This window comes from Ceratotherium simum, chromosome 7, assembly GCF_057802395.1.
Source record: "Ceratotherium simum simum isolate JZ-2026a chromosome 7, ASM5780239v1, whole genome shotgun sequence".
NCBI classification, from domain to species: domain Eukaryota; kingdom Metazoa; phylum Chordata; class Mammalia; order Perissodactyla; family Rhinocerotidae; genus Ceratotherium; species Ceratotherium simum.
In genome coordinates, this window is record NC_141906.1 from 34,665,477 (window position 1) to 34,692,210 (window position 26,734).

Here is a 26,734-nt window from a genome sequence, read left to right on the forward strand (position 1 = left end):
CCGGCGCTACGTCACCACGCCAACGTCATCACGTCACGAGGAGGCTAGGAGGGAGCATGCGTACTTGTGACTCCAGTTTAAGGAGGCGGCGGGCCAGAGGCAGGGTGAAGGAGGCGGGGCGGAGGGAGAGGGCGGGGTCAGGAGCTGAGATGGGGCGGAGCTAAGGCTGTAGGGGTCATCACTGAAGGAGCTAAGGAGCCTGCTTGGGGCGGCATCTGAGAGTCTTCGTTTCTAAAACTTCCAGGGGATGCTGAGGAACAGGGGATGCTGAGAGGCGAGGAGTGAGTGATGCAAAGGGAAAGCGTCCAGAAGGAGACTCTTATTTGTTGAGAGGATTAGCGTGAGGATATCAATCGTTCCTGAGTTCTTAGCACAGAGAAAAACAAGACATAGCCCGCGCTCACCTCAGTTGCGTGGTATCAGAAATCTAAACAGACCATTGCGTGAAAGGGTGATCAGTTTCCTGGCAGAGCCTAAGCATGGGATGCCAGAGATGGTTTGCTGGAGAAGGTAGCCTTCTGACAGGTAAGACGAGACCTTGAAAATGGGAGTCAGAGAAGGCATGACTGCCGTGTGAAGATGTGACGATGTTAGAGAGAGACTGGAGGAATGTCGGCCATTGCCTGCCAGAATCTTCTAGTCTCTCTCTCTTTTTTTCCAACACAGTTATCTGCATTTTGACCTGGAAACAATGACCTTTTTATTTATTGGGCTACCTTTTAAATTTATCCCCCCCAAATAATTTTTTTTCTCTGTAATTCAGTGACACTCGTGAAAAGATTTCTATCTAGAGAGTGGAAGTAAGGGCTACTTCAAGTTGCCACTATTATTATGCCCTTTTTACAGGTAAGGGAATTTAGGCACAGAAAGGTTAAATGACTTGCTGAAGGACACACATCCTAAAAGTGTGAGGTTTAAACCCAGAAATCCTGGCTTCGTGCATAAGCTATTATGCTATACAGTGTCTTAAGGTGGAAAATAAAACTATGGTCCCTTCCATCAAGGAGCTCATGGTCTAGGTACGGAGACTGGCAAGAAAACAGATCATTTCAATATACACCAATAAGTACAAATATAACCGTATGAGCCAAGTGGAATGGTAATCTAGAGAAGGAGATAATTGAGTTTTTGAGGAGGATCAGAATTTTGTCAGGTTGGGGTGTAAGAAAGAGTATTTCCTGACAGAAGGTGGGCAGGAAAGGTTGCCAGGAGGGCAAACAGCCTGGAAGAATTGTAAAACTTTCTCAAGACAGACTAGAAAATTTCTCCCATGAAAATACCGTAGTTCTTGGGCACTTCTTGAAATCGAGAAAAGAAATATGGAAACTTCCAGCCAGATGCCTTCAGAATTTTGTAGCTGTGGGCCTTTAAAAAAAAAAAAAAAGTATGCCTTGGAAATATTGGTTGCAAAATTTGGGGAACAAGACGATCTGGCGTGCATAGCAATGACCTAATCCCAGTTCAGATCTCCTCTTTGACTATGCCTACTTTGTCCAAGGGACCAAAAGTAGTAACCAGTTGGCTCACTTCCTACCCAGGCCATTTGTCTGTCTGGCCTTCTTTCTCCACCCCTTCCCCACAGTGTGCATCTTAAGAACTGCGGTCTGAGTCTCAGGGAGTGGGGATCCTGACTTCATTTACCCTCTCATCTATTGCTTGTTTAAGCCAAAGGGTTAATCATTTTTAAGCAGGGCCCACTGCCTAGTAGTATGCTGAAGACAAGAGAAACCAGTGGGTGAAACTGAAAATTAGCAATGGTAAATTAAAAATGTGTACCATTGCAAGTTGACTATAGCATTCACGTGTCTGGTGCTAAGTTCAAACCATTCCATGTATCTTGTGCTGTATCAAATCATATCATCTTCCTGTTTATTTTTGATTTCAATGTTGGGATGACACTTCCCTTTTTCAATTCATCACCTTTCAGACAGTAGCCAGAGTGATCATTCCAAAATGAATATATTACCATGGCGGTAATAATGATGGCTAGTGCTATGGAATGCTTACTGTGCACCAAGAATTCTTCACATATTAACTCATTTAATCGTCACACTAGCCCTCTGAAGTAAGGTTAGCATCATCATCCTGTTTCCAAAGGAGAAACTGAACCTCTAATTAGAGAGTAGAAAGGTTTCAAGCTTGTACCAAGTTACACTGGCAGTCTGGCTCGAGAGTCTGTTCTCTTACCCACTTGTTACTCGAGCCATTAAACAGCCTTCAGTTGCTCCCCTTACAACATAAAGAGGACTTGCCTTCTTTAGCATGCCTTCTAGGCTCTCTATGATCCATGGAGTTACCTGAAGTGCCCTGGAGTGAGGAACAGAAGTGAAATGTCCTTATTGTTACCTTTTGATACTACAGGTCTGTGCAGTGAACGCTGTCAGCATTACTCATCAACTTTGGAGAAGGTTTTAATCAGGCTTGGCATGACAGGTTTTGGCTTAACTGGTGAAGCTTCAGGGCTTCTAAAAGGTAGGCATTACTCTGATACGCGATGTTGTCATGGAGTACAACTCAGTGTTCAGGGTTTTCATTATGCTTGAGTCTACTCATGAAACTGTCAGTACCCGAAACTTGATTTCAAGATCATGACCTCAGGGTATAGAGGAGCATAGTACTTGATGCAGAAATTATGGAGACATTAGGTGTACAAAAGGAATGGGTGAATATTGTAAAGGATCTTGGGTTTTTCTGAAGGAGCTAACAATGGTGAATACAGTTTAACGTGAAAAATTGAAAGCACATGCACAGAGCAGAAAAAGAAGTTACATTTGTAGTTTAGAACTTTCAGAAAAGCAGCTCATAGTCTAGAAAGAGAAACTGAGAAGTAAATGGTCAATTAAAGGAATAAGCACACAAAGGCAGTAGTCTTTGCGGAGCAAGGCAGTTTTCCTAGAGGAAGTGACATCTAAGCTGAGACCAGAGGATGAATATTAGCCAGGAAAAAGGGAACTGTATGTGGTGAAGGGAGTTGGAAATGTTCTATATTGTGGTCTGGGTGGACTTACCTGGATCACATATGTAAACATTCCTTGAGCTATAAACTTAAGATTTGTGCATTTTACTTACATATACCTCAATAAAAATATAAATTAAATATTAAAAATAGAGGAATCAGGTCTGTTGCTGGAGTTAAAGCATCCTCTTTCCCTGGTTAGTGCGAGAGACATTCTTTCTTTGTAAAACATATGATCTATTTCCTGCATATAGGAAAGTTTAGAGAATAATGCAATAAAACCTGGTACCTGCCACCTAGGTTTGTCAAATCAAATCTTAATATTTTGTCATATTTCCTTCAGATCTTTCTCTTTTATTTCAAAAAAAAAAAAAAACCAAAAAAACAGATACAATGAATCTCCCTTGTTCCCCTCTACAATCGCATTTCCCTCCTTTCCTCCTGGATAGAGGTAACCACTATCCAGAATTTAGTGTTTATTATTTCCTTCCATGTTTTTATACTTTAATTATACACACATATAATTGTACATATACATATATATAAATACAATATGTGTCTATAAACAGTCTCTTGTATTGTTTTGCATATTTTTAAGCTTTAAATAAATGGTGTTTTACTCTACATATCATTCAACAACTCAGATTTAGTTTTCGAGATATATCCGTGGATCTCTAGTTCCATTCTTTTTTAATATTGTAGTATATGATTATGCCACAATTTATTCGTTCTCATTCTGATAGATATTTGGGCTGTTTTCATGTTTTGCTATTACAAGCAGAGGTGGATTTACTATGAAGCTAATGAAATTTAAGCTCAAAGCTCCTTATTTGCCTATACATGTGGTCCCCCTCTCCCATCACACCCCCTCTTCCCCACAGTGCTGGGAGCTGCTGAGAGTTGTAGCATGAGAGAAGGAATCAGGAAGCATTTCTAAAGGAATTCAGAGTAAAGGGACATAGGTTTCCAAGGCTCTAGAAATTTCTAGGAGCCTTGAAAAGGAGCCCCTTCCTCAGCTGGCTCTGGTGGGGCCCTTCCCAGGCAGACCCCACACCCTCCTGCCATGCTTCACTCCTGGACTGAGAGTGTTTTGGTAGCCTCAGCCCTCTCTAGACACGAGGGCTAGAATTAAACTGGAGAGAAGCTCAAGCTCCCTTAAACCAAATGTTTTCCAGCTGTGATAATGGTGCAGTAGGCTTGCATATTTGGATAGTAAAACCATAATTATGATTCACAAAATCAATTTAATGGGTTTTGACTAGCAGAATAGAAAGGAATAAAAAAAGATATTTGTGTGTATCTCAGGTAATTAGAGTAAGAGCTGTTTTGTGAAACAAATAAATATATTTCCTACTACAGATGGGCAAGAAAAGGTTTGAAAACCACTGCCCTGAGCCCTCCCGTGTTGGCCTGGTGAATAGCATCAGGCCCCTGCCTAAGTCTCCTGTCAGCCCAAAAAGAGGGATCTGGTTAGTGCAGGGTACAGATGCTTGCTGGAACTTTTACACAGCGCAGGTTTTAAAGTTTCCTCTGAAAAATTTAAACAATTTTTATTACTATCATAAAAAAAATAATATACAAACATGAAAGAATAAAAGCTTAGGCAGTAACAAATGGTATAAAATAAAAAATAAAAATTTTCCACCACCCTACTTCCATGTACCATCCTTGGTGGTAGCTACTATTTATCTTTACATAAATTTTCTAGACATAAAAATATACGTATGTTACATATGTACATATGCAATTAAATCTAGTCTTTATTTGTTGCACTTTTTTTCTTTTGCTTAATGTATTTTAAAGATCTTCTCACATAACTAAATATAGAACTTCTATATCACTTGTAATTGAAACATGTTACTCTATTATGTGGCTAAACTATACTTACTTTTCCTACTATGGATATTTAAGCTTTCAATTTTTTCTCTTGAAATCTGCACTGAATATGTTGTGTGTACACTTACAGAATTCATATATCTGTAAGATAAAGTCCTAGAAATAACACCAAATTAAGACCAAAAATTTGTTTTAAAAATCTTTTTTTTTAAAATTTTTTGTTGATTGCAGTAACATTGGTTTATAACATTGTATAAATTTCAGGTGTACATCATTATACTTCTATTTCTGCATGGATTACATCATGTTCACCACCGAAATACTAATTACAACCCATCACCACACACATGTGCCGAATTATCCCTTTCGCCCTCCTCCCTCCCCCCTTCCCCTCTGGTAACCACCAATCCAATCTCTGTCTCTATGTGTTTGTTTATTGTTGTTATTATCCTGAAACTATGAAACTTCTAGAAGAAAACATAGGCAGTACACTCTTCCACACCGGTCTTAGCAACATATTTTCAAGCACAGTGTCTGACAGGGCAAGAGAAACAATAGAAAAATAAACAAATGGGACTACGTCAAACTAAAAAGCTTCTGCACAGCAAAGGAAACCATCAACAAAACAAAAAGACAACCTAACAATTGGGAGAAGATATTTGCCAACCATACATCTGATAAGGGGTTAAAAATATCTTTAATGTTGTTTTATGTGTCCACTCTCCTCACCCCCATTCTGAGATGCTCACCTTGGTCACTGTGGTTTTACTAACCATGGTACTTTCTATGTATTTGGCAACGACCTTCTGGAAACTTTAGAAAATAGATTTGTATAATGCTCTGTGACCACACTGCAGATTAAAGAAAACGTATATACTCCCAGGAGTGCCTATGGTTTTTATCACCTTTTAAAATTAAAATTTAGCAGAGATTGGACACAGCCTGCCGCTAGATGGATTGTTACAAATTCTGATTTTGTACAATTAATTCTGGAGTTTGATATTTGTTAATTGGCTGGCTCGTTGGTAAATGTCTGCATTTCCTAACATGGGGTTGAAAGTAAATTGTAACATCCTTTGCAAATAGATTAATGTGTGAGACACATCAGTTTTTATGCCTTATTATTTGGGGTAATTTGGCATATAGTAATTGCCTGGGTTTTCACTGCTGAGGATAAAAGGAGGTTTAAAAAATGTTTTTGTTGTGATGCACATAACAGAAAAATGCACAAAATATAAATGGATAGTTAATGAATATTTGTAAAATGAATACCTGTGTAACCACCATCCAAGTCAAGAAAAAGAACATTGCCAGCACTCTCCTACCCCTTTCCTTTTTGCCATCACAATTTCCCTGCTTTCCTGACCTTTTTGGTAATCTTTTCCTTGCTTTTCTTTATAGTTTTACCACCTCAGTATGTAGTCTAGATATTATAATTTAATTTCGCCTATTTTTGAACTTTATGTAAATAGAATCATACAGTATGTATTATTTTGCATATGATTTTTTTTGCTCATTATTTTTGTGAGAATCAACTATATCATTGCCTGTAGCTATCGTTTGTTCATTTTCATTGTCACATGGTATCTCATTTTATGACTATAACCCAATTTATTTATCCATTCTGTTGATGGATTTTTGGGTTGTTTCCAATTTAGGGTTATTAGGAGTTCATACTGCTATGAATATTTTTGTACATGTGTATGTATTTAAAATGGGAATAATATCCAGGAAATTGCTGTATCGTAGGATATCCAAATTTTTTCTTTAGTAAATAGGGCAAGCTTTTTCTAAAGTGTCACTAGCCATGTATGAGCTTTACGTTGTTGTCAACACTTGGTCTTATCAGACTTATAAATTTAGCCATATTGGTGGAGGTATAGTTGTATCTCATTGCAGTTTTAATCGCATTTCCCCGATTATTATTCTGGTTGAGCATCTTTTCAATGTTTATTTTTGTTGGGCTTTCTTCTTTTGTGAATGGGCTCAGTATTTTGCCCATTTTCCCACTGAGTAGCCTTTTTTGTTATTGATTTTCTTATTAATCTGTATAAGTTCTTATGTCCATATTTTAGATATGAGCTCTTCTCAGTTACAAGAGTTGCAAATACCTTCACGGACTCTGTATTACAATGGGGTATTGTGAGAAAATGGCTGAATGATAGCAAGCTTTGACGTTATTTGATCCTCTCCTTTAGAAACAGTGTCCAGTTCTTGAAGAAAATGGCGAAGACTCTCAAAATTACCATTTTGATTTCTGTTGGCAATGTAAGACCAGCATCTGTTATCATTTCTCCTGTCATTCTTATTTAAAAATTGATTTTTTTCTATTTAGGTCTTTATTTTCTTACTTTTTTTGGTTGCATGATTAATGGCCTTCTCTACAGTTTCTATGTGCTGACCTTCAGGGAACAATCTGAAAGCGTGGAATCCACTGTACATTGTTGGAGGTTGATTCTGGCTGTTTGCAAATATTTTTTGTGTATAATTAACCTTTAAAATTTCATAGCGGAAAACAAGATAACTCAGAAAAGAAAAATCACATATAGCAGACAATAAAATCTGAGCTGATCCTCCTGTATTCATATTTTCTTTTGGATCACACAGAATTTCCAATATTGAGGTTAGCCTTTCAAAATTTCTTTAATGCGCACACACACAGCTTCATAATGAACACTCCATCTTGTCTGGGAAAGTCTTTTTACCGCCTATACCTAAATTTATACCTATATTTTGCAGGATTTTCCATTGATGAGGTGAGACTGAAAAGAATGGACAATTTTTTCCCCAAAGTTTCCAAAATTGTTACACAGGAGGAAGAAACGCTTCCAAAATAGTAAGACTCCACAAATGTTCAGGTATTTTTTGGGGGGGCTTGTTTTCTTTCTTTCTTTTTTTTTTTTTTTGCTGAGGAAGATTCACCCTGAGCTAACATCTGTTGCCAATCTTCCTCTATTTTTTATGTGAGCCACCACCACAGCATGACCTCTGATGAGTGGTCTAGGACTGCACCTGGGAACTGAACCCAGGCCGCTGAAGTGGAGATCGCCGAGCTTAACTGCTAGGCCGCCGGGACTGGCCCTCACAAATGTTCAGGTACTTTTTTCAGGGAGGAGTACTTCATCATGGACAGAGTTTTAGTTTATAACTGCAAATGAAAAGCAGATTGGCTTTCGGTCACTTTTATTATTGTTTTTGAATTTTCTACAGTCGCAAACCCCCTCATCGCCCACACCTTGGGCAGACCACTCCCACTGTCCCGCCCTTGATATGTCACTGCTGTTAGCATGGTACTTTCTGTAGCCATTTGGCAAATACCTTTTCATTTAAGCAAGTTCCCTGCTGCTCCTGAGGGATTACTGCCCCGTCCCCCAATTTTGGGTCAGATAGAGGTACACAATGTCATGAGTAATAAGAGATATCTTTGGAAAAGAATAGCCTCTGCTTAAAAATATGCAAATTCTAAGTGAAGTAAATTTTGTCCTTATGACCAAGAATCTGGAAGAGAGGTTTTCCTGGAATCCATTCGACCATCAGCACGCACCATTAGTCTAAAACTAATATGTAATTATGTAAGTACTTAAAGACACAAAAAAGAAATGAGCTTATGCTCTGGTTTTTCAAACAGGAGAAACAATTACTGATGACTTTCTAAACTTTTTTGAACTTCCTATAGAAGAAGCTTGTGAAAGGTATATTAGAACAAGGATGGCAAGTAAATTCTACCACAAGAATGGCAATGCCTAAAAATTCAGGGACCTGGGTATTTCTTTTAGTGGATTTCTAGCAGAGTTCCTTCAGTTCCCCCAATCCCTATGAACAGCAGTAAGGAAGATTGACTGATAATGTAACTTTCCCTGAAAACTGATTTAGTGTTGTCTTTTCAGGCTTTACTTTCTGAATCATGTACATTGACAGATATAAAAATGTAAACTTTTAATTTTCAATATATTAGGTTAAGCAATTTAACATTCCTTACTCGAATATGATATATATCATAAAGGAGTATGATATATATGTGTATATATTTCTACATACATATATATGTGTATATATATTTGCTAATCATAATTTACATTATAAAGTTGTTGATTCAACCCCCATTTTAAAAATATTTCAATATTTATCAATTTGGATGGAGCCCAGCAAAATTATATAGTCTGGTTTACATTTCCTAGTGACTTAGGTGGCAGCCAGCTTCCATGATGGCCCCAATGATCCTTGCCTCCTGGTATTCACGCCTTTGTATGATCTTCTCCATATTAGTCACATGAGATTAGTCCATAGAACCAAAAGAATATAGCAGATGTGGTGTTGTGTGACTTCTAAGGATAAGTCATAAAAGACATTGCCTCTTTTGTCTTCTTCTCTTGGATCAATTGCTCCGGGGGATGCCAGGTAACCATGTCCTGAAGATACTCAGTTAGCCTTCTGAGGATGCCCATAGGACAAGGAACTGAGGCATCCTGCCAATAGTCAGCACCACTATATCCTGTATAGGATATATGTGTCTTATTTGTTCTGTTTCTCTGAAGAACCCTGAGTGAGTCAGTGAGTTAGTAAGTGAGTGAGTTAGTGAGGTATTTTTTATTTATTGATGTATTTATTTAGAAGTATTGGCTCATGTGATTATGGAGCCTGGGAAGTCCCATGATCTGTCCTCTGCAAGCTGGAGACCCAGGAAGGCCAGTGGTGTAGTTTGAAAGCCTAAGAGCCAGAGAGCCTGTGGTGTAGATTTCAGTCCAAGTCTGAAGGCCTGAGAACCAGGAGTGCAGAGGGCAGGAGAAGATTGATGTCTCAGCTCATGCAGTCAGGCAGAGAGAGAATTCAACCTTCCTCTGCCTTCTTGTTCTATTCAGGCCCTCAGTGGATGGGATGATGCCCACCCACATTGGAGAGGGCCAGCTGGTTTTCTCAGTCCACCAATTCAAAATGGCTAATCTCTTCTAAGATAAATTAAGTCCTGGGGAAGTAATATATAGCATGGTGACTTTGGTTAACAATACTGCATTGTGTACCTGAAAGTTGCTAAGAAAGTAAATCTTAAAAGTTCTCATCAGAAGAAAAAGAATTGTAACTATGCGTGTTAACTAAACTTATTGTGGTGATCATTTCACAATATATACATATATCAAATCATTATGTTGTATACCTAAAACTAAATACAATGTTATATATCAATTATATCTCAATAAAACAAGGATAATAAAAAAAGAGCCAATTTAAACCATAATGGAGCCAAAATGTAATATATTGGCAATGAAAAATATTCTTAAAAACAAAACAAAAAATAAATCCAAGTTAAAATTGTCTTTTCCTCTTTAGTAACTCAGCAGAACCTGAAAGGACTGTTATTATGTACGCCTTCCCTCTGTAGTAGGAAGAGAAAAAGAATTGCAATAAATAAACTTTTATCCCACCCAGAGGCTGGAAGCTGACAGCAATATGATCTGAGTCTGAGAAAAGTCTTGTTCTCACTTTTTTTATTTATTGAGATTTTAGGGAAAGGAGCCTTTGTAATGACAGTTAGATTTTAAAAAGATTATTTTCTGGAGAGCCTTCCGTGGAAAAACCAGTGCTCTCTGAAAGAGTATTGTCCTATACTGACCCCTTTGCCCTTCTCTGGAAAGTCACTATTGACTTAGATGAATAAGTGGATTCATACAGAGGAAATAAAATGGTTCATAATAACAACATTAATACCAATAGTTACCATTCACTGTGCTAAGGGCTTTAGATGTATTATCTCATTTAATCCTCTCAATGATTCCATTCATCCAGTTATTTACAAAGTATTATGTACCAGGCATTCTTATAGGTGCCGGGGATACAGCAGTGAACAATCTAGACAAAAATCCCTGCCCTCGTACAGCATACCCTCTAGTAGTAGAAACAGATAGTCAACACATAAATAAGTAAATCGTATTGTGTGTTAGATTGTTTTCAATGCTATAGAGAATTAAGGCAGGGGAAGGGGGCAGGGAGTGTTGAGGAGAATTACAACTGTAAATAGAGTGGCTGGGGAAGATCATGTTGAGAAGGTAACATCTGAAGGAGGTGTAAGCTATGAGGGTATCTGAAGGAAGAGAGTTCTAGGCAGAGGGATAAGCAAGTGCAAAAGCCCTGACCAAGGAGCATGGCTATGGGGCTCAGAGAGCAACAAAGAGGGCTGTGGCTGGAGTCCTGTGGGCAGGAAGAGAGGTAGATCAGAGGGGTAATCAGGAGCCACAAGACATAGGGACTTGTAAGTCAGAGGATGGACTTTGAGTGAGATGGGGGGCCACTGGAAGGGTTTCAGCAGAGGGAATAACATGATTTGACTTACATCTTAATAAAAACATCTTAATAAAATTGCTGCTCCATTGAGAATAGGTCAAAGGGGGAGGGGCAAGGGCAGAGGCAGAGAAAGCAGTTAGGAGGTTTCTGCAATAATCCAGAAGAGAAATGATAGTGGTTTGCACAGGGTTGTAGCAGTGGAAGTCTTAAGAAGTGCTTGGATTCTGGATATGTTTTGAAGGAAAGCCAAATAGTTAATAAGGGAAAGGTTATTCTGTTTTGAAGAATTCTAACTAAAAAATGCATGGGGAATTATGGAATTAGAAAATCACCATTTTACATTCTCTAATGAAATATTGAGGCAACAATCATCAATGGATGCTAAAACAATTAGGAGAGATATTGGTAAGGAACTTTATAAGGAATGGATCAGGCTGACAGCTCTGAAATCACTGATTAATATTTACATCACTAAAAGTGTGACAATGAGACATTATATGCCTCCTAATGTGATACAGTAGGAAATACTTCGCATACTTAGAATACTATGTGGAGCATTCTTGCAAATAGAGACAAACAAATAAAGAAAGAAAACAAATTTGATGGAGTCTCTAGATCAGGAGTGGGCAAAATTTTTCTGCAAAAGGCCAGATAGTAAATGTTTTAGGCTTTGCAAGCCATGTATAGTCTTTATCACATATTCTTCTTTGTTTTCCTTGTTTATTTGTTTTTATAACACTTTAAAAATATACACGACCATTCTTAGCTTTCAGGAATTACAGAAGTAGACTAGGGCCTGGATTTAGCCTGTTGGCCATAGTTTGCCAACCCATGCTCTATCAAAAGCCAGTTTACAGGAAACATGGGAGTTAGGGGAACAAATTCAATAATACTGTGAGGAAGAGACAAGCCTAAACCAGAATTTAGGAAATTCTATAGGACAAATGAACCAGTTTCTTCAACAATTTAAAACATTAAAAAAGGAGAGGGGCATGGGGCCAGCCCGGTGGCGTAGTGGTTAAGTTTGTGCACTCAGCTTCCATGCCCCGGGGTTCGTAGATTCAGATCCGGGGTGCGGACCTATGCATTGCTTATCAAGCCATGCTGTGGCAGCATCCCATATATAAAGTAGAGGAAGATGGGCATGGATGTTAGCCCAGGGCCAATCTTACTCAGCAAAAAGAGGAGGGTTGGCAACAGATGTTAGCTCAGAGCTAATCTTCCTCTTCCTCACCAAAAAAATGAAAAAAAAAGGAGAGGGGCGTTATAGACTAAAGGAAAATTAAGAAATGTATCACCCAAATGCAATGTGTGGGTCCTTGTTTGGATCCTGACTTAAGTCAATTGGAAAAAGATATCTGTATATTTTGAGACAGAGAAATTTCAGCAGGCACAGGATATTATTTTTTTGAAAGAGTTTTGTGATATTGGTATTATTTCTTCCTTAAATGTTTGATAGAGTTCACTGGGGTAGCCACGTGGGCCTGGAGCTCTCTTCATGAGAAGGTTTTAAACTACAAATTTAGTATGCTTAATAAGTGTGATATTGTGCAGGGCCGGCCCTGTGGCTTAGTGGTTGAGTGCGCACACTCCGCTGCTGGCGGCCCAGGTTCGGATCCTGGGCATGCACCGATGCACCGCTTGTCTGGCCATGCTGAGGCCATGTCCCACATACAGCAACTAGCAGGATGTGCAGCTATGACATACAACTATCTACTGGGGCCTTGGGGAAAAAAAAAGGAGGAATATTGGCAATAGATGTTAGCTCAGAGCTGGTCTTCCTCAGCAAAAAAAGAGGAGGATTAGCACGGATGTTAGCTCAGGGCTGATCTTCCTCACAATAAATAAATAAATAAATAAATAAATAAATAAATAAATAAGATATTGTGGGGATTTTCTATTTCTTTTTGTGTCTGTTTTTGTAAGCTGTATTTTTAAAGAAATTTGTCTCTCCAATTTTGGGGGCACCGGTTTGCCTTGTGACTTCGATTCTCTGATGGATCTAAGAAGAGCTGTTGATTTGCAGTTTATTCAGGTTTTTTTCTTGTTGTGAGGACAGGAGTGACAACTTCCAAGCTCCTTACGTGCTGGATCAGAAACCAGAAGGGAAAGATCTAAAAGAGAGGAAAAATTGGTGCAGGAAAGAGAGACGAGAATTCCTGGAGTGATGTGTTTAAGTAGGTGAGAGAGGGTGGGATCTAGTGTACAGTGGAGGACTAGGCTTAGGTAAGAACATTATGAGCAATTTGTCTAGACTTACAGGACAAGGTAGAGGACATGGACACAGACACGGGTTGGTGGGTCTATGTGGTAATGGGAGCTTGTGGAAGTCCTCTTTAATTTGCTTCTATTTCACAATGCAATGGGATGCAAGGTCTTCTGGGGGTGGGGTGGGGAGGAAAGAGAGAGAGAAAGGGGAAGCAGATGTTGAAGTTTTGAAAGAGAGAAAAGACTATGAAATGACCATTTAGGAGAGTGGGAGAGTAGTTGGACTGGAGAAAGATAGTTGGATTGCTAGACAGAATGAGGGCTCACTTGAGGCTCTCAGTCCTAATTTTGCAGTGATGTCCTTAGCCTCAGGAAACAATATGATAAATCCATTATAGTAAAAATTACTAGTATCACTCAATGTCCATTTTCCTGCCTTTAGTAACCAAAGCCCAGAATTGTATCTGGGTACATGGCTCCCATAATAAAGATATTTCCTAGCTTCCCTTGCAGGTAGGTGTGGTCATTTAACCAGGTAACTAAATTCTGGAAAATAGAATATAATGAGTAGTTCTCAGAAGTGCAACTCCTGAGAAGAATTATTAAAGGGAGGTTTCATCAGCTAAGCGTGAGGATGGAGGAAGATGAGGATGATTGAAAGAGAGAGGAGAAAGCATGAATAATTATCTAGGAAAGTGGAAGAGGGAAGGCACTAGGGAAATGTGTTAGGATTGTTACGCCGCATTAGGGAGTTCTCTTGGGGGTTAGTGGCCTAAAGTAAACACTCTTCAACATCCTGTTTTATACACGAGGATACCAGACTTAGAAAGATTGAGACTTACTCCCCAAATCTCACAGTGGTTAAGTGGTGGTGACTCTAAAATCAGGCCACTACACGTACTTTCTTGGCACCTCTCCCTATAATTGGGCATAGACACTTGAAGCTGTTGCCTGTCTGGGAAGCAGGCTGTGTGTCCACTTGTCAGCAAGGAAGAAAACATGACCCCTGAACAAGCACACACACAGCGAAGCTGTAGTCACTCCTGCAGGCCACGTCAATGCTACAGTGCAATTAGCAACGATTTTAGAGCACCTGCTCTGTGCCTGGTCAAGTGCTCAGAACTGGAGGTACAAAAGAGAAGGAAGGGAACTAACATTCCTGTATAGTTTCTTGTGTGCCTGTTCTGTGCTCGAGTATAAATGTGCATTACAAATTATTTTTTGAACACCTCCTATGTGCTGAGCCAGCACTTCCCTGGGTTTTGAGAGAGATAATAGTGAATCCTTCTGAAAACTCATTCTGCCAGCTCCTATCCCCACCCCTGTACTGTAAAGACAGAACAGTTCTCTTTTCCTGGGATTGTGAGGCCTGTGCAAAGTGATGACAAGAAGAAAGTCATTTTTTCTAGTGCTGTACTCTGACAGTTGACTAGTCCCTGTCCTGGTTCCTGTCTAGTTTCCAAGCCTGGTTTTCCAGCCTTCCCGATGATTTTGCGAGTTCCGTGATTATTTCAGCGACTCCCTTCTTTTCTCTTTAAAGAAAACTTTTTTATTTTGAAATTATTTCAAAGCAATATTGAGTAACAAGAACAGTTCAAAGAACTCCCATATCCTTTATTTGGATTCACTAATTGTTAATATTTTGCCATATTTAGTTTATTGTTTTCTCTCTCTCTTATCTCTCTCTCTATATAATTGTGTATGTGAATTATGCATATATATTATATACATCATATATATGTCTATATTATATATGTAGAATTTTTCCTGAGCCAGTTCAGAGTTGCAGACATCATGCTCCTTTACCCCCCTATCCTCCATTGTGTATTTCCTTAGAACAAAGATATTCTCTCATATAACCACAACATAATGATCAAATTCAGAAAATTTAAGGTTAACTAGTACCATTTTATAATATACAGCCCATTTTTCAGATTACACTAATTGTCCCAGTAATGTCATTTATATCGATTTCCCCCTCTGACCCAGGATTCAGTCTCAGATTACACATTGCATTTAGTTTTCGTGTCCTTTTCGTGTCCTCAAGTTAGCCAGAGTTTATCTCTGTTGTTTATAACCAGGGATTCTTAATGATGTAGTTTCTTTCTGTTGTTTTTAACCAAAGAACCTTTATGATATAGTAAGTAATATCATTTAATCCTAATCAGCTCTTCTAGGTAAGAATTAAAATCCCTGTTTTACAGATCAGTATTATGAGGCTCAGAGAAGTTAAGAAACTTGCCCATAATGACACAGTAAATTCTGAAGCTAGGATTTAAATCCAAACCTTTTTTTTACTCCCAAGCCCCTGCTTATTCTATTGCAGGCCTGGCAGATATTAATAAACCACAAACTCTGCATTCAAGAATCTTCCTGCTAGTGTGGCAGAGATATATAAACAAATAGGTTAGAATAGATGGCAGTAAATCCCAACCACAGAAGTATGTACAAGGTGTAGATAGAACATAGTCAGTGAACTTATCTTAGATATGACAAGAAATATGGTCAGGGCTTCAATAGCTATAGAAGAAAATAAAATCAGTTTTCTTCCTTGATGCCAACTGGGTATTTATAGATTGTCTGTTTACTGTCCAAAGCAGGATTAATATCAACGCTGATCAGGTAACGTCTACCATATGCTCAACAGGTTCCACGTTTAGTTGGCTAACGTTGTTAACTTTGACATCTGCTAATGCAACATTATCTCCTGAATGGTAGGGACCCAAGTGGTTCCTACATCATTTCGATTCTTAGCTGGCCTTTTTGATTAATGTTGACATCCAGTTCTGACATTTAGCTGTAACATATTGCAAAGATCCTAATCTATAAGGTTGCTTAAAATCTGCCCTGTTAAGTTGGATGGTTTTAAAATATTGACATTATAAAAGGAGTTCCGAAGGTAAAAGGGTCTGATCCCTTCAAGAAATCTAGAGCCGTTTTCCTTTCTCTTTTTGTAAAAAAAGTCAAATGAAAAGTAAGCATTAGGAGGGAGGAAAACCAGAGCTACAAAATCAGAGCAAATAGCATCTCTCATGTTGTGGCTTCAGTTCAGAACCTGGTGACAAAGAGAAAATATGCAAAGGTCAGGCACTCAGATGGCATCCAGGGAGCTGGAGCTTGGAACAACGATGAGTATTCTGAGAGTAACAGGAAGGTGTTAGCAAATCAATGGGCCCTTGTGCTCAGTCAGGGGGCTGAGCATTTGCTGGGAACCCCCAGTGGGACCTGGGCAGTCTGCAAAGGGGAGGAGGAACTGGATAAGCATGCATCGGTAGTATCTGTTATTGATAAGAGTACTTAATTTTTATTTAGTAGATAGGTTTTTTTTTTTTTTTTTGTGAGGAGATCAGCCCTAAGCTAACATCTGCCAATCCTCCTCTTTTTGCTGAGGAAGACTGGCCCTGGGCTAACATCCGTGCCCATCTTCCTCTGCTTTATATGGGATGCCGTCACAGCATGGCTTGACAAGCAGTGCATCTGTGCGCGCCCGGGATCCCAACCGGTGAACCCCCGGCCGCCGCAGCAGAGCGCGTGCACTTAACCGCTTGCGCCACCGTGCTGGCCCCAAGGTTACTTTTTTTTTTTTTTGCGAGGAAGATCAGCCCTGAGCTAACATCTGCCAATCCTCCTCTTTTTTTTGCTGAGGAAGATTGGCCCTGGGCTAACATCCATGCCCATCTTCCTCCACTTTATATGGGACGCCGCCACAGCATGGCCTGACAAGCGGTGCGTTGGTGCCCACCCGGGATCCGAACCTGTGAACTCCAGGCTTCCACAGCGGAGTGCGCGCACTTTACTGCTTGCGCCACAGGGCTGGCCCCTAGCTTTTCTTTTAATACTTAATTTTCATGTTAAGTTGTTCATAAGTAACTTGCATAAATAGGTTCTCAAGTAATGTCGAATTGAATTAAGCTGAAAGTGGATAAGACTGTTCTATACAGTAAGATTTACGTCATTGGTGGCTCATGGGATGCATTTTCACTTATCTTAGCCTAAGCTCTCCTAAACAGGGACAACTGGTGACCTGTCACCAGCAACCTAAAACCCTGGTATAGGGGTTGGCTGATTTAATAAGTGTTTACAGAACAGTTGTTGTGGATAAGACCTTGTCTTTGGTACCAGGGACACAAACGAAGACATCTTTGTCTCTACCTTCAAGGAGCTTATTGACAAGGGAGCCCACAATTATGACTGCCAGCTGTCCATTTTGTCACTCCCAACTCTCTCAGTTTATCCATGAAAGTCACAAAATCTGAGACCACAGAATATTAGCATCAGAATGAACCACTGAGATCATTTTCTCCATTCCCCTGATTTTGGCAGGACCACTCCAGATTCAACTCAAATGGTGGGGCATATCCTCCTTTTTTAAAGCTCTCCTAAGGTAAAAATGAACTCGTTGTGCGATCTAATCTAGTGTCTCACAGCTTACCATGTGAAATTCCCTCTGTAGAATAATGATGTTGATACAATGATAATGGCAACCACTATTTATTGTGCGTGTGGTATGTGCCAGGTCCTGTGCAAGATGCTCCACATATTTTATCTCATTTAAAACTCACAACAATTCCATGAGGTAAGTACATTGTTCCTAATTTATATTTGGCAAAACTGAGGATCAGGAAGGTAAGGGGCTTGCCCAAGGTCGGTGGTGGAACTGGCATTCAGTCCCAGGGTAGCCTGACTCCAGAATGCGTGATTCCACCTCACCAAACAGCACTATTCTGCCTTCTAATCTGTAGTAGATGTACTTGACTCACCTCCCCAACATCGTCTCTGATTATAGTATTTAGAATGTGTGGCTGGAGGCTCTGAAAGTGGATGACAGGTGCTGGGCAGTGTAGGTGGGCGTGGCCTGGGAAGGAGGGAGGCTATAAGGGAAGAGTCCCATTTCAGATCCCAAAGACTCGAATGTGATGCTCACACACATATAGTCCCTATCACATCCCCATTACACCTGCAGAGCTGTAAGCTGTAAACTGATTTCTGTGACAGAGATAACTCAGGCCTTTTCTGCAATTTCTCTGTCTGAATTGTTTGAGGGTGTGCCTGTCCTCAAGTGTTACTTCAACAGTAGCAAACATTCACTGAGCACCCGCCCTGGGCCAGCTCCAGAACTGGCAATGGAAACACGGACCTTGGTTAATTCACTCAGGCAAAGTGGTTAAGGGCATGGACTCTGGAGTCAAATTAACTTCAAATCCTGACATAGCTACTTAGTAGCTGTGTGATCTTGGGCAAGTTACTTAACCTTTCTGTGCTTCAAATTCCTTAACTGTGAAAAAAGGAATAATGGCTTTCAGTCAGAGCAGGATAATGATAGCATAGATTTAAAAAAAAATTTAAACAGCTTTATTGAGTTATAATTCACATAAAATAAACTGCATATATTAATTTTTTTATTTTTATTTTTTTTGGTGAGGAAGATCGGCCCTGAGCTAACATCCATGCTAATCCTCCTCTTTTTGCTGAGGAAGACTGGCCCTGGGCTAACATCTGTGCCCATCTTCCTCCACTTATATATGGGACGCCGCCACAGCATGGTGTGGTGCATCAGTGCGCACCTGGGATCTGAACCTGGGCCGCCAGCAGCGGAGCGCGCACTTAACTGCTATTAACTGCATATATTTAAAGTGTACAGTTTGACGAGTTTTGACATATCTACACATCCGTGAAACCTTCACCACAGTCAAGGTAGTGAACATATCCATCACCCTGCAAAGTTTCCTCATGACCTTTTATAATCCTCTTTTGCGCACCCCTTTCTGTCACTACCCCCATCGCTCTGCTCACAACCAAATAGCCACTGATTTGAAAAGCTAAGATTTCTTGGAGAATTGGGCCCTATAGCATTATGTAATGCCCTCCTTTATCCCTGATAATTTTACTTGCTCTGAAGTCTGCTTTGTCTGAATTTAATATAGTTATTCCAGCTTCCTTTTGATTAGTATCAGCATGGTATGTCTTTCTCCATGCCTTTATTTTTAATCTGTGTATTTAAAGTGGGCTTCTTGTAGACAACATATAGTTGGGTCTTCTTTTTTTTTTTTTTGCTAAGGAAGATTGGCCCTGAGCTAACATCCATTGCCAATCTTCCTCTTTTTTTTGCTTGAGGAAGATTTGCCCTGAGCTAACATCTGTGCCAATCTTCCTCTACTTTATATGTGGGACACTGCCACAGCATGGCTGATGAGTGGAGTATGTCTGCGCCTGGGATCCGAACCCATGAACCTGGGCTGCTGAAGCAGAGAGTGCGGAACTTGAACCACTCAGCCATGGGGCTAGGCCCAGGTCTTGTTTTTTAATACATTCTGATAGTCTCTATCTTTTATCTGATGCATTTGGAACATTCAAATTTAAAGTGATTATTGATATAGTTGGTTTAATGTCTATCATATTTGTAACTATTTTCTATTTGTTTCCCTTATTCTTTTTCTCTGTCTTCCACTCATAACACTGCTGTCAATCATTTCACTTATTCATAAGCTATAATCACCAAATACATTGTTGGTATTATTATTTTGAACAAACTGTTATCTGTTAGATCAATTAAGAATAAGAAAAATAAAAAATTTTATCTTCATTTATTCCTTCTCTAATGTTCTTCCTTTCTTTATGTAGATCCCAGTTTCTAACCCATATCATTTCCTTCTCTCTGAAGAACTTTTAACATTTCTTGCAAGGCAGATCTCCTGGCAGATCTAACTAAAACTACCTTAATTTTAGTTTGTCTGAGGAAGTCTTTATTTCTTCTTTTGAAGGATAATTTCAGTGGATACAGAATTCTAGGTTCGTGGGTTTTTCTTTTAATATTTCAAATATTTCACTCCACTCTCTTCTTTCCTGGAAGGTTTCTGAAGAGAAGTCTGATATAATTCTTATTCTTCTATAGATGAGTGTTTTTTTTTTTTTTTTAGGAAGTTTAGCCCTGAGTTAACATCTGTCGCCAATCCTCCTCTTTTTTGCTGACGAAGATTGGCCCTGGGCTACCATCTGTGCCCATCTTCCTCCAATGTACATGGGAGGCCACCACAGCGTGGCTTGATAAGCGGTGCATAGGTCCACACCCAGGATCCGAACCTGTGAAACCTGGGCTGCCAAAGTGGAGCACGTGAACCCAACTGCTACGCCATCAGGCCGGCCCCGGTAAGTGGTTTTTTGCCCCCCTCCTGACTTATTTCAAGATTTTCTCTTTTATTTTTCTGCCATTTCAGCATAATATGCCCATGTGTAAATGTTTTGGAATTTGTCATGCTTGATGTTCTCTGGGCTTTCTGGATCTGTGGTATAGTGTTTGTCATTACTTTTGGAAAGTTCTCAGCTATTAGTTACTTCAAGTATTTCTTCTGTTCCTTTCTCTGTTTCTTCTCCTTCTGGTATTCCGTTACACATGTGTTATACCTTTTGTAATTGTCCCACAGTTCTTGGATATTCCATTCCATTATTTTTTTCATTCTTTTTTCTCTTTTCAGTTTGGGAAGTTTTTGTTGACACAGCTTCAAACTTGTTGATTCTTTCCTCAGCTGTGTCCAGTCTGATGATGAGCCCGTTAAAGGCATTCTTCATTTCTATTACACCGTTTCTGATTTCTAGAATTTCCTTTTGACTTTTTCTTAGAGTTCCCATTTCTCTCCTTATATTACCCATCTGTTTTACACATTGTTCACATTTTTATTAGAGCCTTTAGCATATTAATCATAGTTATTTTAAATTCCTACTCTAATAGTTCCAAAATTTCTGTCACATCTGAGTCTAGTTCTGAAGCTTGCTTTGTCTCTTCAGACTATTTTTTTGCCTTTTAGCATGCCTAGTCATTTTTTGTATGTGTGGAAAGCTGGACATGATGTATCAATTAAAAGGAACTGAGTTAAATAGGCCTTTATTGTGAGGTTTTGTGTTTATCTAAGAGTTGGACTGTGTTAACCGTTTGCTGTAGCTATAGTTGTCAGAGGCTAAAATTTCCATTATGGTCCTTGTTTTTGTCTCCCCTTTGTCTTTGGATTTCCCTAGAGGCTCTTTCTTAAATAGGGTCTGAACTTTACAGTTCCTTCCATAGTAATCCCCTGTTATTATACAGAAGCCTGATTGATATTGATGTGTTGGTAAGGTATGGGGGGGAGGGGAGCATTCCATAATTCTATGATTAGGTCTCAGTCTTTTAGGGGGCCTGTGCCCCAAGGCTATGACCTTCACAAGTGATTTTCAGTTTTTTTCCCCGTTAGGTGAGACAAAAAATCTAGAAGGGGCTGGAGGGGTGTATTTCTCTTCCTCCAAGTAGGTGAGGTTCTGGTAAAATAATTTCCCTTGAGGACAGGCTTTTGTTAAGGAGAACAGGATGCTTTGGGTGTATTTCACAATGGTTACTTTTCTCCTTCCCCAGTTGGAAGCATGAGGGGATTTTTCTCTGATTTTCACTCTGAGAATCTGGTGGGGTTCCTAGAGGTAAAACTCATAAAAGTATAGGGGTCTCCCTAAGATTGGGCCCCAGAGTGTTTAACTCTCAAACTAGCCCACACTGAGCCTTCAGCAACTTGTCAATTACAGTTTCAATGTTCCCACCACTTGAACAACCTGGGTGAAGGAAAACTTTCCTATGACTCAAAATCTAGAAGCAATTAAAGAAAATACTGATAAATTTTTTTTGCATAGCAAAACTCATCACAAACAAAACTAAAAGACAAGTGACAACTAGAAAAATATTTGTTACTCAAATCACAAATAAAGGCCTAAACATCTTAAAAATTGAGGGAAAAAAGACCAACAATTCTTTAGAAAAATGAGCAAAAGATAGGAACATACATTTCATAGAAACAAATAAAAAAGCTTTTACACATGTGGAAAGATGTTCAACTTCAATCATAATAAGATATAAAAATTGAAAGTATGTTGACTTATCAATTTTCGTTTATCAGATTGGCAAACATCCAAAATTTTGACAACATATTCTGTTGAGAAGGCTGTGAGGGAAAGAGGTACTCTGGCACTCTGATGCCTTTCTGGTAGAAATCCAAAGGATACAACAACTTTGGAAGGGAATTTGGTTTGACATATTAGCAAAATTATCTATTCATTTACCTTTTGACTCAGCAATCCCACTTCTAGGAGTATGATTCTAAAGATAGACCAACCAAAATAAAATATGACCTGAGCACAACACTGTGGTATAATTTATAATAACAAATGATTGGACATAACCCAAAATGTCCATCAATAGGCGACTAGTTGGAGAAATGATGGTACACCCACATAATGAAGTACTTTGAAGCTCCAAAAAGTGATGAAAAGATCACTATACACTGACATAGAATGATTTCTAGGATATATTGTTAAGTGGAAAAAAAGCAAGGTACAGAACAGGGCTCAGAGTGTGTTAATTCTTGCTAAATAAATAAATACATCAACAAAAGAAAAAAAAATGAAATGTTAAGCTAAAATCAAATAAATTGTTATGTATGAGAGGAAGGGAAGAAGAGGGTGGAGAAGATAGACCCAGACCTGAGATTTCTGTAAAGTCAGGTCGTTATATAGTTTTGACTTTGGAGCCATGTAAATGTTTTACATAGTTAAAAAAAATAAAGTTAAATGCAGAAAGAATAATGTCAGTTTTTAACAATAAAAAACAAATGGAAACAAATGAGCCTGACTATACCAGGGTGTTGGCATAACCCCACTGAGAAAAAATTCCTTCAAATGATGTAAAATACTACAACAAAAACAAAACCAAAAAATACTGCAAAGAAATCTTAAACTATATTCAGTAGTCTTGTTATTGTCATGTTGAAATTATTCTAGGTTTATTATGGGATAAATCAAATAAGTAGTCATGTTAATGTCCTTTGAAATTAAGATTTTCAACTTGAGGAAAGAAAACCAAGTATAAAGTCAAAGAAGTATAAAAAAACCATGTAATTTTTTATTTCAATCAGAAATACAGTAAGAATTTATGATTTCCCTCCGTATTAAAAAAAATATAATTTTTCTTGCTCTGGTCACTGAAAAGACCTAGAAGCCATGAAAACCCTGTAGCAATGAGCACCCCTATCTGCCAGACTGTGGTATCTAAATATAATTGCTCAATAAGAGGAACCAGGGATCCTTTGAGAAATGATTGATTCCACTTCTGGGTATGAAATGTACGAAGTGAGTTTGGGATATCTTACTCTGTTAGAAAGAAGGAAACCATATAAAACATTGGGATTGTGTCAAAAGGACGTAGGAGCCACCTGGCCTAAGATAGGACAATTTGCACATCAAAATGCAGTCGACTGAAAGAAACACATCACATCATAAAAATTCATTAGTTCATGATGATAATTGAAAAAACTTTATTTTTAAACCTCATATATATATGTAACAACTAGGGTACCAATTAATTGATTTGAAAATTGATATACAAAGGGCAAAAAGAATCAAGAATGCGTCCTGCTTTTCCTGTATGAATTGTATTTCAGAGTTAAATAGTTGCAAAAATATCATTCTTCTTCTCTCTCCTCCTCTTCTTCCCTCACCTGCTCCTCGTCCTTCTCCTTTTTCTTCTACCCTTCTAAAAATTACTATAATTATTTAATTTTTTCCAACTATTCCTCAGGTATACCAAATTGGATTAATCATAATTCTTGGTTTATAATATACTAATATCATTGATGCTTTTTCTAGGCCCTCTCTTCTTTATTAGTTTATTCATTTATTTTTAACAAGATAATGAACTCCCACTTAGTAAAATTCTTCTCTGATAGAATGGTTTGAAGTTCTGAACAACAAAAATATTACCCAGATAGTCTAAGAAATGTCCAAACAATTGCTTAATTATTAGAGAATTATCTTATGAAACTGATCGTCTTAGACTGACAATTGCAAAATTCAGTTGCTTATCGTCAGCGATAATATTGGAAACCGGGATTTACAACGAGAGTTCTCAGCTCTTCTCGCACATTTGGCTTGTGTTCCTACCTTTTCCTATGTAGAATTTCCTCAGTGTTGCTAATGCCTTATCAGCTGTGGCCCCTACAGACTCACGAACAGTTCCCCAAATGCCAACAGGCTTGGCAGACAGACATTTATTGGTTTGGGATTTGCAGAGCCTCTTGAATATGTAAGCTTACATTTTTCTTCAAATTTGGAAACTTGCAAGTCTTATTTCTTCAAGCATGTTTCCTGTATTACACTGTCTCCTCTCTTTCTCTGACTCCAATGACACAAATGTTAGATCTTTCATGTGGTAATCACAAATCCCTGAGGCTCCTTTCATTTATTTCCCCAATTTTTTTTTCTCCACGTTGTTCCAATTGGATACTTTTAATCAGTCTATCTTCCAGTTCACTGATTCTTTTTCTGTCATCTCCATTCTGCCATATTGAGCCCATCCAATGAATTTTTAAACTTTTGGTTAATGTATTTTTTAGTTGTAAAATTTCCATTTGGTTCTTCTTTATGTCTTTTATTTATTTTCTGAGACCTTCTATCTTTCCATTTGCTTCGAGAGTGCTCATTCTTATTTTTGGAGCACTTTGATAACAGCTGTTTCAAAGTCTTTGTTAGATAATTTCAACAACTGTATCATTTCAGCATTGGCCAAGTTGAGATTTTCCTGGTTCTTCATATGCCAAGTATCTTGGATATTTTGAATATTATGTTATGAATCTCTGGATCTTATTTAAATTCTATGGAGAATTAAAGAAATTCAAAAGCAAGCATTTGACTAGCTTGGGTTCAGGCCATAAGTTCTGTCCAGCCTTCTGTGGATTGTGGTTTCAATGTTTGCTTTTCAAAGACTTTGTCAGGCTATTTGGATCTGTTCTGCATGTGAGCCATCCAATGGTCAGTCTGAGACCTGGGCCACAGTCTCTTTCTCAGTTCTGTTCTCGAAGTTTATGGTGGACTCCTTAGGGCCAGATCTATGGATGTGCAGCTAGGAATGGGTCCAGGAGTTCACAAACAACTTGTGAGTCCACTGTCCTGAGTTGCTCCCTCTCCACAGTCTCTCTGGTACTTTCTGTTTCCCTGAGGCTCCCTTTTTGGTTTTCCAGCCAGAACTCTGGGGCTTTATCTACCCCCTTTCTGCATGCACTTCCTGCAACCACTGCATCTGCGTCTGGGGCCCTCTGGTGGGAGGACAGAGAGAGAAGAATAGCAGCAGGGCGTTCGCCTGCACTCCTGAGACCATCATTCCTGCCATTAGAGAGGATAGTCCCCCTCCCTGAATTTCAGGTGTCTGTGGGCCTCTGCTGCCGCTCTCAGGAGACCCCTTTCTCACTCCTCAAGCCTGAAATGGAGGGTTTCTCCAGAGTTCTGTCTGTGCTGATGCCCACTTCTGAGTTTTCGCTGCCTTGAGTCAAGGCTGGAGGATACCAGAGGGAAATAAAGAAAGCTAAACTCACAGCCGATTCCACAGCACTCCAAATTCTGGCTTTCCTCCCCAGTCTGGCTGCTGCTGTTTACTTTTCAGGGTCCTCATGTAGCGGTTCTGTGCATCCTGTTCAGGGTCTGTGGCTGCTCCATCTTACCTGGAGCCGGAACCTGAAAGTTCTTCTTTAAATAAGAGCTCCACGTAATCAAGGAATAATAGATCTGGAAAGCCAGCATTTTTGCATCGCTTTAACATCACTAAATCTTAACATCACTAGAAGGAGGACAACCAAACACTACGTGCCTCCTGATGCGATGTAACAGAAAGTACATATGAATCGGTCTTGCTTGAAACAATTGAACCTGAATTTAATGAAGCCTCTAGAGCTGTGTGCTAGCTTTTAGGAGATATGGAGGCCTGAGAGTGAAATGATGCTCTGAAGAGCCATCACCCAGTCCAGGCTGTGAGACTTTCTGTAGTACGAATGAGCTGGTTTTGCCAACAAATAAACGGCATTAAGAAGAAGTGAAATACTGTGGAATAAAAGAGACTTCAGAGACTACCAAGTAAAAGGGGGATAAATGTCATAGGATGAGAGGATTCGAGGAGAAAATGAATGTAAAGTGCTTAGCACAGTGCCTGGTAAATGGCAAATGAAAGCCGTTACTGCCTCTTGTCACCTCTCAGAGTCTCAGCCTCCTCCTCATTTGTAAAACACAGGACATGACAGCCTCCCTCTCAAGGCTGCGTAAGGATCAAAGGATTCAGCTACCTTAGGCCCCTTTCCCTCTGCACCTGGGCAGGAAGGCTGGACCCTGGGAATATCCAGCGCAGTGTGTACAGTTGACCAGTAGATGGCAGCTCAGGCCAGTCTATCTGGAACCCTGGACCCATGAGCTAGCTAGTCTGGTTTTTGCTGTAAGAAGCTGGGTCCTGCCTAATCACCCATCAGCCAGTGTTCCCCTTCTTGTCCTAGGAAGGAGGCATAAAGCTGAAGGGAGAGAATCAGTGGAGCTTCTTAGATAGAATTAGGGTTCTAGCAGCAGTTTCCTGAGGATTCATCATCTGCTGGCGGAGAGGTCTTCCTTAGACCTGGTTAGACCAGGGTTTGA

At 39.3% G+C, this 26,734-nt stretch overlaps 1 long non-coding RNA gene across 2 annotated transcripts in view; it reads left to right on the forward strand.

Moving 5' to 3' along the window:
- The first annotated feature begins 7,646 nt into the window (after nucleotides 1–7,646).
- Nucleotides 7,647–26,734, forward strand: part of LOC147916644 (uncharacterized) — a 38,588-nt gene continuing 19,500 nt past the window's right edge. For both annotated transcript variants that reach the window (XR_015552697.1, XR_015552698.1), the window contains exons 1-2: nucleotides 7,647–7,888; nucleotides 20,194–20,422. This is a non-coding gene — a long non-coding RNA (uncharacterized LOC147916644). The remainder of the gene's footprint in view (nucleotides 7,889–20,193; nucleotides 20,423–26,734) is intronic.